Consider the following 10,427-nt stretch of genomic DNA (forward strand, 5'->3'; position numbering starts at 1 on the left):
CAGGATTGGATTTAACGAGGTATTTTGTAAGAAACACAACCGCTAATGAGAAAAATAAATACCAGCACCATTATGTGTATTTCACTGGCGGGGTACACAATTATTGAAGACTTCACTTTATACAAATCACGTACTATATCCCCACAAATAATGAAATATTTTTAAGTAGTTCTTTGCTTACGATAATTCGAGCAGTAGTCGCTGTCAGAGAGACACTTCGTTCATTTTGTACAATCCACGTACACCTTTCCCCTTCACCTTCTAATATCAAAACGTATAACTTCATTAGCCGTTAGACACTTCTCTCACTTCTTCATCCCAATAGTCTTCAATAATCGCCCAAACGGTTAGTTACCTCGATCAACTTGACGAAGTTATTCCACACCATTAAACAATTCTCTGTTTCTTCTGTTTTCTTCTTTTTTCCGTAAATAGTCTTCTTCAAATTAACTGAGCTCCTTCTCCCATCTGTTCCTCCACCTCTCTTCTTCCTGATCTACCTCCATAGTCTTTTAAATAATTTCAGCCGACAAGATGGCTCAGCTGACCAGAATATAATTTCTATAACATCAGGTGCCGTGGCGGGACGCACTTCTTCAACCATGCAATCCCTGCTTCATCCCCACACACCACATCGTCCAACGTGCCACCCCCCACCCCCCCCCCACCCCCCCAATGTCGGCTACAATAATCGCAGATTTAGATTTCTGAAAACTTGTGATAAAACTCACAATGAGAAATCATTATTTACAAAATATTGTTCTGAAATACAGGTTTTTAAAACACAATTTCTTATAATCGAAACAATAAAACCGGAAAGATAAAAGAACAGGTGTTACCATCTGTTCCCGTACCAGTGTCAGTTCGTCCCTTGCTGCCTAGTGCTTCTTGATACGTGTCGGCACAAGTCAGTAGTTTTCGTGACTGCAGCATCAGGTTTTCAACTGCCGCAAGTCACAACGCTTCAACTGTAAGTATCTCGCCCCACGTCCCTGCCCATCGCAGTGCATTGGTCACCCATTGTAATGTTTACTGGTGCCGGCGCAGCGGCAAATTATAATTACGTTGCAACTTAGTAAACGTACATTATTCTAAATCTCCGGTGTCGTGAGTTAAAAAAAAATTCCCCGTGAGGTGCCGTAACGCCGTTCCGGGGCGTTGAGGCCGAACTTAAACCCCGTACCAATGACGCAAAAATCGCCCACAGTAACATTCTTCTTTACATCATCAATTGCTTAGAATTAATTTTTGAAAACAATATTTCTTTCTGTACTCGTCTCTACACATCACATTGGTTCAAAATATATCTTCCTCTCCAATTATTTGACCCGTCTCCCCACGAAAGTACTTCCATTACCTTTTGTCCATCATCGACTCAATATCAGCTGTCGTCATCCTCATACCTCACTACACTGCACAAGCACTCACCGCAGACATCTCCACGACACTGTTACACACTTGACACTTCATAGTAAGTTGGAGGAAAACACCATCAAACCATCTCCATGAGGACCTTGCCTAGACCAGCCAAGCACGATTCTGCAGCTGCTCCGCTACGGTCGTGATCTGTCTTTCACGGATGGAGCTACAAGTCGGACTTAGTTACGACCGTCTGAAATAGATACTATCACAACTCATGCCTTGAATTAAATTTTCTTAATTTACTTTTAATTTTAACGGCTTCATACGGGCTGAACCTTCGGCCTCGTTACCACCTGAGTTCTCCTCTTTGCGACACTCCAGCCCAAGGTGAACAGGGTTCAGCTATCATCTTTTGCTCTCAATAGTGCTCTGCTTCTTCAGTCAGCGTGTCGTTCTTCTGGCCTACAGCATACGCACCAAAACAAAGAGAAACCTTGGCACTACAAATTCTAAACATTAATCGTGGCTTTTTACTTCAGCAAATGATCTTTTCCCTTCATTCACTGTCCCAGGTTTTTCTAAAATATATTGTTAAAAAAACTCGAGTACAGTTTCCATTTTTGTAATTATTTTCTTCAGAAAACTTCTTTGATACAAAACACCAAATGTGAATATAGTGCAGCAGAAAATACTAAACCCAAAAGTGGAATATAACTAAAATGTTATTATTCACAATTTTTTCCTTTTCACAATGCCATGTGGGAGCTTATAATGTTTAGCTTGTTACTTTAAACTTCTTGTTCAGTGCAGTTACTTTGTCTTTCAACATCGCATTTTAAAGAATGAACACAGTCCTCAACATGAACCATGAATAGCAGTAACTCTTAAAATAAAACTTATTTTTCATCGTTAATCATAGCACATAATTTCACTTTAGATGGAAGCCGTCATTATCAGTTTACAGTTTTTGAATCTGATGTTGATAACGAGCATCTCATGTAATTAAGGTTACGTTCATCTGTGAGTACCTTTGGCCAATGCCCAGTAAACATTTGACAATTCTGTCGTATTGGTTAATTATTAGTGCAACGCTGAAATTCTACTACTTACGCTGGCACACATTGAAAATGCACAGAAACTTCAACGAATAAACGAAAGAATTGAACAACAAGGAAGAGTCTAGTTTGTGCAATAATATTTGTGGTTCTTTTTAAATCACCAACATTTCAGTCATGATCTAACAGCCATTTTAAATATCCACCTTGAATGCTACTCTCTCCGTAACATTGGCAGACGTTGGGATAACAGCCTTGGTGCTTTTGTGGGCCAAAATCGGAAGCTTGTTGGATTAGGTTAAATGCCTCGATAATGAGGCCGAATTAATTTTTCAACATTCATTGGCCTATGCTTGACACACAGTGACATTAACCATTCATCGTGTTAAACCTGTAGAGCCTCAATTATGCACAAGCCCACTTACATTTCCCGACATGTCTCTGTCTCTCAAATACTGAATTACGCACCATCGAGAACATTCTTTTACACACCGTCGATATAAATTCACCACCGATGATTTTATTAGAGTACCTTATACTTTTAAGCGTTGTCCTTACATCCATACACAGTTTTAAGAAAATACTGAAAACGTTCCACTGCCCATCACATGATACGAGCACCACATCCGTCTCCAAAAATTCCACATTATTCTCTTTGTCTACTGCTGACTCGCCGCTGGCTTGCTTGCCTGCGAAGGAAAGCTTTCGGGATGGCTGGGCAAAGTCCCCCTATCTCTTTGAATACCTTATCTTCTATACTTACGTATGTACAGATATTGACGGTTTTGAACTACATATTTTACAATATTCCTCTTTATAATACAGTTTTTGCATCAGTTACGAAAACTAAAAAGTTTTTTTTTTCTTTTTTCCCCCTCTGAATATTCTACCGAGTCAGAGACAAACTGAACACTTTAGCCTGACACTACTCGCCCCTTTCTCACTGCTTACCCAGTAAGTAAATGTTGTGGGGCAATAAAATTTTTCACTGCGTGAGTGAAGGAGACGCAAAATGACTTTTGCGTCATAGAGATTTCCACGACGTACACATATCAGCACCTCCAGAAAGGTGACGTAATGCAGAAATGTGAAAATGCCAACAAAGTCGAAATTGCAATCGTCGCAACGGAAATCAAACTAGCAGTTAAGGGCAACAAAAGTTGTTATAAGAAGGAAATATATTATTTTTCAAATCGATGAATTTGACATCCCAGATAAATCTCTACAACGTCCTCCTGCGCTAATTTTCTTCTAGATGCAAACTGTTGACGTAGTGTGCCTTCAAAGAGAGTTCCCATCGGAATATCTCTATTTTGCAGGCTATAAGATCGGTTTCATGAGATTCTTGACGCAAGACGTTTTGTTCTTATTCGGAATATGACAACGAGTTCTGTTAATGGACTTCCTGATTTCAGACCAGAATGATGGCACTGTGATTAAGTCGCCGGACAAGTACTGCAGAGGAACAGTATCAAAGTTCCTGTCCCCAGTGTTGAAGAACATCTCCCATGCTTGCATCTTATATCAATGTTTTTAACATTCTTTAAACGAAGCCCATCTGATCCGTGTGCCATGTGCGGATCCAGGGTTCTGTTCTCGTGTGCGAGAGTGGTGGAGGGGGGTCACAGGTCTCTCTCTCTATCTATCTCTCTCTGTCTCCTGCCTCCCTTTCTCTCACCTCACTCTGAATATAGTTTGTCTTACCCACTTTAAACGTGTCACAGAAGTGCATGATTTCAGTAACAACAAGATACATAAAAGGTTTCCTTGCAATAATAAAAAATTGTCAAAGAACATTAACATATACAAATCATATTAGTCTAATAGTAAGAAATTGTTTAATTGGTACAAAATTTATAGAGTATTTTACCGTATCAGTATTTATTCATGTTGGTGACTAGTGTACCGCCTTTGCTTGCAAATCCGAGAAATTCAGCATTTGAAAAGCATAGATCCTAAAATTAGTTTAAGAATTATTATATCAACAATCTCTTTCAACATTGGCATAGTTATAACTTACACAAAATGAAATGAAAATGTTCAGTCACCATTATCGATAGTTCGTTAAGCACTATGATTTTAATGTAAATCTGCAGACTGCCACTGTCTGCGTGGGTAAATGAGGCGGATGGTGTTTCTGTCAGTCCTTTTTGCCTAACTTTAGGTAGTCAAAATTTATTTTGTTTTCTTGGTACAGGGTCTTTCCTTTCCTGTCTTTACTTAACCAAGTTCCCCTTGTGTGCCGACTTTACTTGTGGATAGAGAAACTCTGACGAATTTGTTGTTGACAACAGACGGGGTTAGCATCTGAATGTGCGCTTTTATATGGCTGGAATATTACCAGTCAGACTGCAACCCTGTGCCTGTGGACATGACCTCACGAAAGCAACTTAAATTTGTCCTATGTTAAGTACAGCACGTAATTTTAACAAATACTTGCATTTTAGAGACTTGTTACTCACGCTAGTTTATTTTCTGATATTTATTTTACAACTTGGAAATTGGTATACGCAAAAATATAAACGCTTCTCTCCACCCCCTCCCACTGGGATCTGCCGCTGTAAGGATTCACTTCTACACATGTGCTACGGATCTCCTAAACCATACCTGTTCATTAGCCGGCAAGGTGAATACGAACACTCACCCTCATTCGCCGAATGAGTAGTGAGCTCTTGTGGTAAAATGGGACGGTCGGATGACTTTATGCGACGCATAGGAAGTGATAACTGTTCGCTGTCTTCAGAGGAACGACAGTCTATTAAGTTCTCCGCAGCCTGGACACGCAAGCGTATGTACTTAATGGCGCAGAGCTTAAAGTGAGAGTATGTATTTTCAAATCGATGATAAGGAGCACTGTGGCCGGGTAAGGAACTTCAACGCGATGGTCTGGCACACCAATTTACAAGACGTCAGTGCAGGACGCCTAGCTACAATTATAATCTATGGACCTGTTGAGTGACAGGCAGTTGCGGGTAAATTTCATAATAAAATAAATCTTATAGACTCGTACAAAAATTTCCCCTACATGAATTTCCATGACTTCAGAAGTTTGCAGCAACGATTATGTCGATGTTGGACCTACATTCCTGAGCAAACATCTTTTTTCCGCAGCGAAAAGAACGAAATCTACCCACAGCACCTCGTTCACTGACTGCAAATTCAAACTTACCTTGCAATTAGCAGTGTTCTGTAAGACACTAATGCTTTAGTGAAAAGTAAAATAAATTGTGTTTATTAACATCCCGGGCTTTTATGTTCAACGTGTGAATAAAATAGTCACGAAATACAAGTTGATGTCAGATTAAGCTTCATCGGAAAACAACCTTCATCAAAAGGCTGCACCATTCGTAAGAAATATTTTTCTACTTAGCTGTTCATGCTCTTCATCTCATCAGTTACAAGATATGCAAGTTTCATTTCATCGTTGCTTCTCATCAGTGCAAAAGTCTTAGGAGACTTGTATCTACATCTACATCTACATCCATACTACGCAAGCCACCTGACGGTGTGTGGCGGAGGGTACCTTGAGTATCTCTATCGGTTCTCCCTTCCATTCCAGTCTCGTATTGTTCGTGGAAAGAAAGATTGTCGGTATGCCTCTGTGTGGGCTCTAATCTCTCTGATTTTATCCTCGTGGTGCCTTCGCGAGATATACGTAGGAGGGAGCAATATACTGCTTGACTCCTCGGTGAAGGTATTTTCTCGAAACTTCAACAAACGCCCGTACCGAGCTAGTGAGCGTCTCTCTTGCAGAGTCTTCCACTGGAGTTTATCTATCATCTCCGTAACGCTTGCGCAATTACTAAATGATCCTGTAGCGAAGCCCACTGCTCTCCGTTGGATCTTCTCTATCTCTTTTATCAACCCTATCTGGTACGGATCCCACACCAGTGAATAGTACTCAAGCAGTGGGCGAGCAAGTGTACTCTAACCTACTTCCTTTGTTTTCGGACTGCATTTCCTTAGGATTCTTCCAATAAATCTCAGTCTGGCATCTGCTTTACCGACGATTAATTTGATATGGTCATTCCATTTTAAATCACTCCTAATGCCTACTTCCAGATAATTTATGGAATTAACTGCTTCCAGTTGCTGACCTGCTATATTGTAGCTAAATGATAAAGGATCTTTCTTCCTATGTATTCGCAGCACATTACACTTGTCTACATTGAGATTCAATTGCCATTCCCTGCACCATGAGTCAATTCGTTGCAGATCCTCCTGCATTTCAGTACAATTTTCCATTGTTGCAACCTCTCGATATACTACAGCATCATCCGCAAAAAGCCTCAGTGAACTTCAGATGTTATCCACATGGTCATTTATACACTCCTGGAAATGGAAAAAAGAACACATTGACACCGGTGTGTCAGACCCACCATACTTGCTCCGGACACTGCGAGAGGGCTGTACAAGCAATGATCACACGCACGGCACAGCGGACACACCAGGAACCGCGGTGTTGGCCGTCGAATGGCGCTAGCTGCGCAGCATTTGTGCACCGCCGCCGTCAGTGTCAGCCAGTTTGCCGTGGCATACGGAGCTCCATCGCAGTCTTTAACACTGGTAGCATGCCGCGACTGCGTGGACGTGAACCGTATGTGCAGTTGACGAACTTTGAGCGAGGGCGTATAGTGGGCATGCGGGAGGCCGGGTGGACGTACCGCCGAATTGCTCAACACGTGGGGCGTGAGGTCTCCACAGTACATCGATGTTGTCGCCAGTGGTCGGCGGAAGGTGCACGTGCCCGTCGACCTGGGACCGAACCGCAGCGACGCACGGATGCACGCCAAGACCGTAGGATCCTACGCAGTGCCGTAGGGGACCGCACCGCCACTTCCCAGCAAATTAGGGACACTGTTGCTCCTGGGGTATCGGCGAGGACCATTCGCAACCGTCTCCATGAAGCTGGGCTACGGTCCCGCACACCGTTAGGCCATCTTCCGCTCACGCCCCAACATCGTGCAGCCCGCCTCCAGTGGTGTCGCGACAGGCGTGAATGGAGGGACGAATGGAGACGTGTCGTCTTCAGCGATGAGAGTCGCTTCTGCCTTGGTGCCAATGGTGGTCGTATGCGTGTTTGGCGCCGTGCAGGTGAGCGCCACAATCAGGACTGCATACGACCGAGGCACACAGGGCCAACACCCGGCATCATGGTGTGGGGAGCGATCTCCTACACTGGCCGTACACCACTGGTGATCGTCGAGGGGACACTGAATAGTGCACGGTACTTCCAAACCGTCATCGAACCCATCGTTCTACCATTCCTAGACCGGCAAGGGAACTTGCTGTTCCAACAGGACAATGCACGTCCGCATGTATCCCGTGCCACCCAACGTGCTCTAGAAGGTGTAAGTCAACTACCCTGGCCAGCAAGATCTCCGGATCTGTCCCCCATTGAGCATGTTTGGGACTGGATGAAGCGTCGTCTCACGCGGTCTGCACGTCCAGCACGAACGCTGGTCCAACTGAGGCGCCAGGTGGAAATGGCATGGCAAGCCGTTCCACAGGACTACATCCAGCATCTCTACGATCGTCTCCATGGGAGAATAGCAGCCTGCATTGCTGCGAAAGGTGGATATACACTGTACTAGTGCCGACATTGTGCATGCTCTGTTGCCTGTGTCTATGTGCCTGTGGTTCTGTCAGTGTGATCATGTGATGTATCTGACCCCAGGAATGTGTCAATAAAGTTTCCCCTTCCTGGGACAATGAATTCACGGTGTTCTTATTTCAATTTCCAGGAGTGTAGTTCTGGCAACACCGGCAATGATCTTTTGTTCTGTGCGGATGCACACATATTCCCCGAACTGTAGTGGCACTTGGTAAGAGTGTCTTCCACGAGTAATGAGTGTGTTCGGGTGGGACACTACGAATGTAGTGTGTGGACATACAAGGTGAGAATGCGGGTCTCGCGGGAGGCATGCGCGAGATAGTCCCTGCAGTCGCGCTATCCTCTGTGCTCTCGGTGGCTCAGATGGATAGAGCGTCTGCCATGTAAGCAGGAGATGCCGGGTTCGAGTCCCGGTCGGGGCACACATTTTCACCTGTCCCCGTTGATGTATATCAACGCCCGTTAGCTGTTGAGGGTATTAATATAATTCTAATTTCGTTCTAGACGGCTGAAGATCATCAATGGTGTCTGTTCTTTCGGACATGTCCGAAAGGACAGACACCATATCCATATAAGAAAAACCGATGTACAAGGAAGGTAACTGCGAAAGGAAACCATAGATAACAGAACAAATTTTTCAGTTGACCGACAAAAGAAGGAAGTACAAAAATGTTCAGAGAAATTCAGGAATGCAGAAATACAGGTCATTTAGGAATGAAATAAATAGCGTATACAGGGAACCTAAAGCTAAAAGTCTGCATAAAAAATGTGAAGAAATCTAAAATGAAATTTATCGCATGATCAGCTTAACGGCTTACGTATCCACGTTGCTGACAAGAGTAATATGCAGAAAAATGGAAAAGGTAACTGAGGATCTGTGTGAAGAAGATCAACTCAGAGTGACAGTTATGACTTAGCGGTTTATAATGAAAGCAACAGTGAAGAAAAATAAGATACATTCGTAGGAGGTGTCGACCTGGAAGAAGCGTTCAACAATGTAAAGTGGTGCAAGATGTTCGAAAATTCCGAGAGAAATACGGGTGAGGTATATGGAAAGACGGGTAATAACCAAGCGCTCGGATTAAAAATGGAGTTCGGAATAAAAAGAATGTAAGGCAGGGGTGTAGGCTTTCAGCCCTAATGTTCAGTGTATACAGTGGAGAAGCAATAACGAAAATAACAAGAAGGTTCAGGAGCAGCATTAAAATTCAAGGCGAAAGGGTATCAGTGACAACATTCGCTGATGACATCGCTATCCTCAGTGAGAGTGAAAATGAATTAAGGATGTGTTGAATGGAATGAGTAGCCTAACGAGTACAGAATGTGGAGTGAGTGTCAGTCGTAGAAGGAGAGAAGTCATGAAAAGCAGCAGAAATGAGAAGAGCGAGAAACTTATTATCAGAATTGGTGATCACGAAGTAGATGAAGTTTAGCAATTCCGGTACCTAGGCAGCAAAATAAACCATGACGGATGGAGCAAGGAGGACATCAAAAGCATACTAGCACAATCATAAAGGGTATTCCTTGCCAAGAGAAGTCTACTGGTATCAAATATAGACCTCAATTTGAAGAAGGAATTCCTGAGAATGTACGTTTGGAGCACTGCATTGTATGGTAGTGAAACAGTCACTGTGGGAAAATCAGAACAGAAGAGAATCGAAGCCTTTGAGATGTGGAGCTACGGAAGAATTTTGAAAATAAGATGGACTGTTAAGGTGATGAATGAGGAGATTCTCCACACAATCGGCGTGGAAAGGAATATCTGGAAAACAAAGACGAGAAGAAGGGACAGATAGATAAGATATCTGCTAAGACATCACGAAATAACACCATTGGCTCTTGAGGGAGCAGTAGTGGGTAAAAATTGTGGGGTAAGAGATTGGAATACATGCAGTGAGAAATGGAGGGTGTAGCTTGTAAGTGCCCTCTTTAGATGAAAAGAATAACGTTTCTTCGGAATATCTGTTGGATGTGGCAAACAAATGAGTATTCAAGTTGTTGTGTAGAATATATGAGACTGGAGACAGACCATAAGTTTTTGGGAAGGATATCATCCACACAATCGTGAAGATAGTAAGGACAGAAAAGTGCGAAAACTATAATAAATCCGCTTTGATAACATGTCTATCAAAGTAATGAAAAGGATAAGACACAGAAAAGAAAAATGCGCATCTATTATATTATGATCATTTGGCTTTGAGGAAAGTAAAGGCAACAGAGAAGTAATCCTGAAGTTGCACTTAATGAAGAAGCAAGACTTAATAACAATCAAATACACCTTCATAGGATTTGTTGACCTAGAATAATCGTCCGGTAATGTAAAATGATGTAGGATGTTTAAAATTTCAGAAAGAACAAGTGCACGCTATAGGGAAAGACAGGTGATATACAATACG

The 10,427-nt window shown here is 42.6% G+C and overlaps 1 non-coding gene across 1 annotated transcript; it reads left to right on the forward strand.

Annotated features, from left to right (window-relative positions):
* Positions 1-8,378: 8,378 nt before the first annotated feature.
* On the forward strand, positions 8,379-8,453 carry Trnat-ugu. The gene has a single exon. It is a non-coding gene; the product is annotated as a tRNA-Thr (tRNA).
* Positions 8,454-10,427: the final 1,974 nt, after the last annotated feature.

Source organism: Schistocerca piceifrons, chromosome 1, assembly GCF_021461385.2.
Source record: "Schistocerca piceifrons isolate TAMUIC-IGC-003096 chromosome 1, iqSchPice1.1, whole genome shotgun sequence".
Classification (NCBI taxonomy): domain Eukaryota; kingdom Metazoa; phylum Arthropoda; class Insecta; order Orthoptera; family Acrididae; genus Schistocerca; species Schistocerca piceifrons.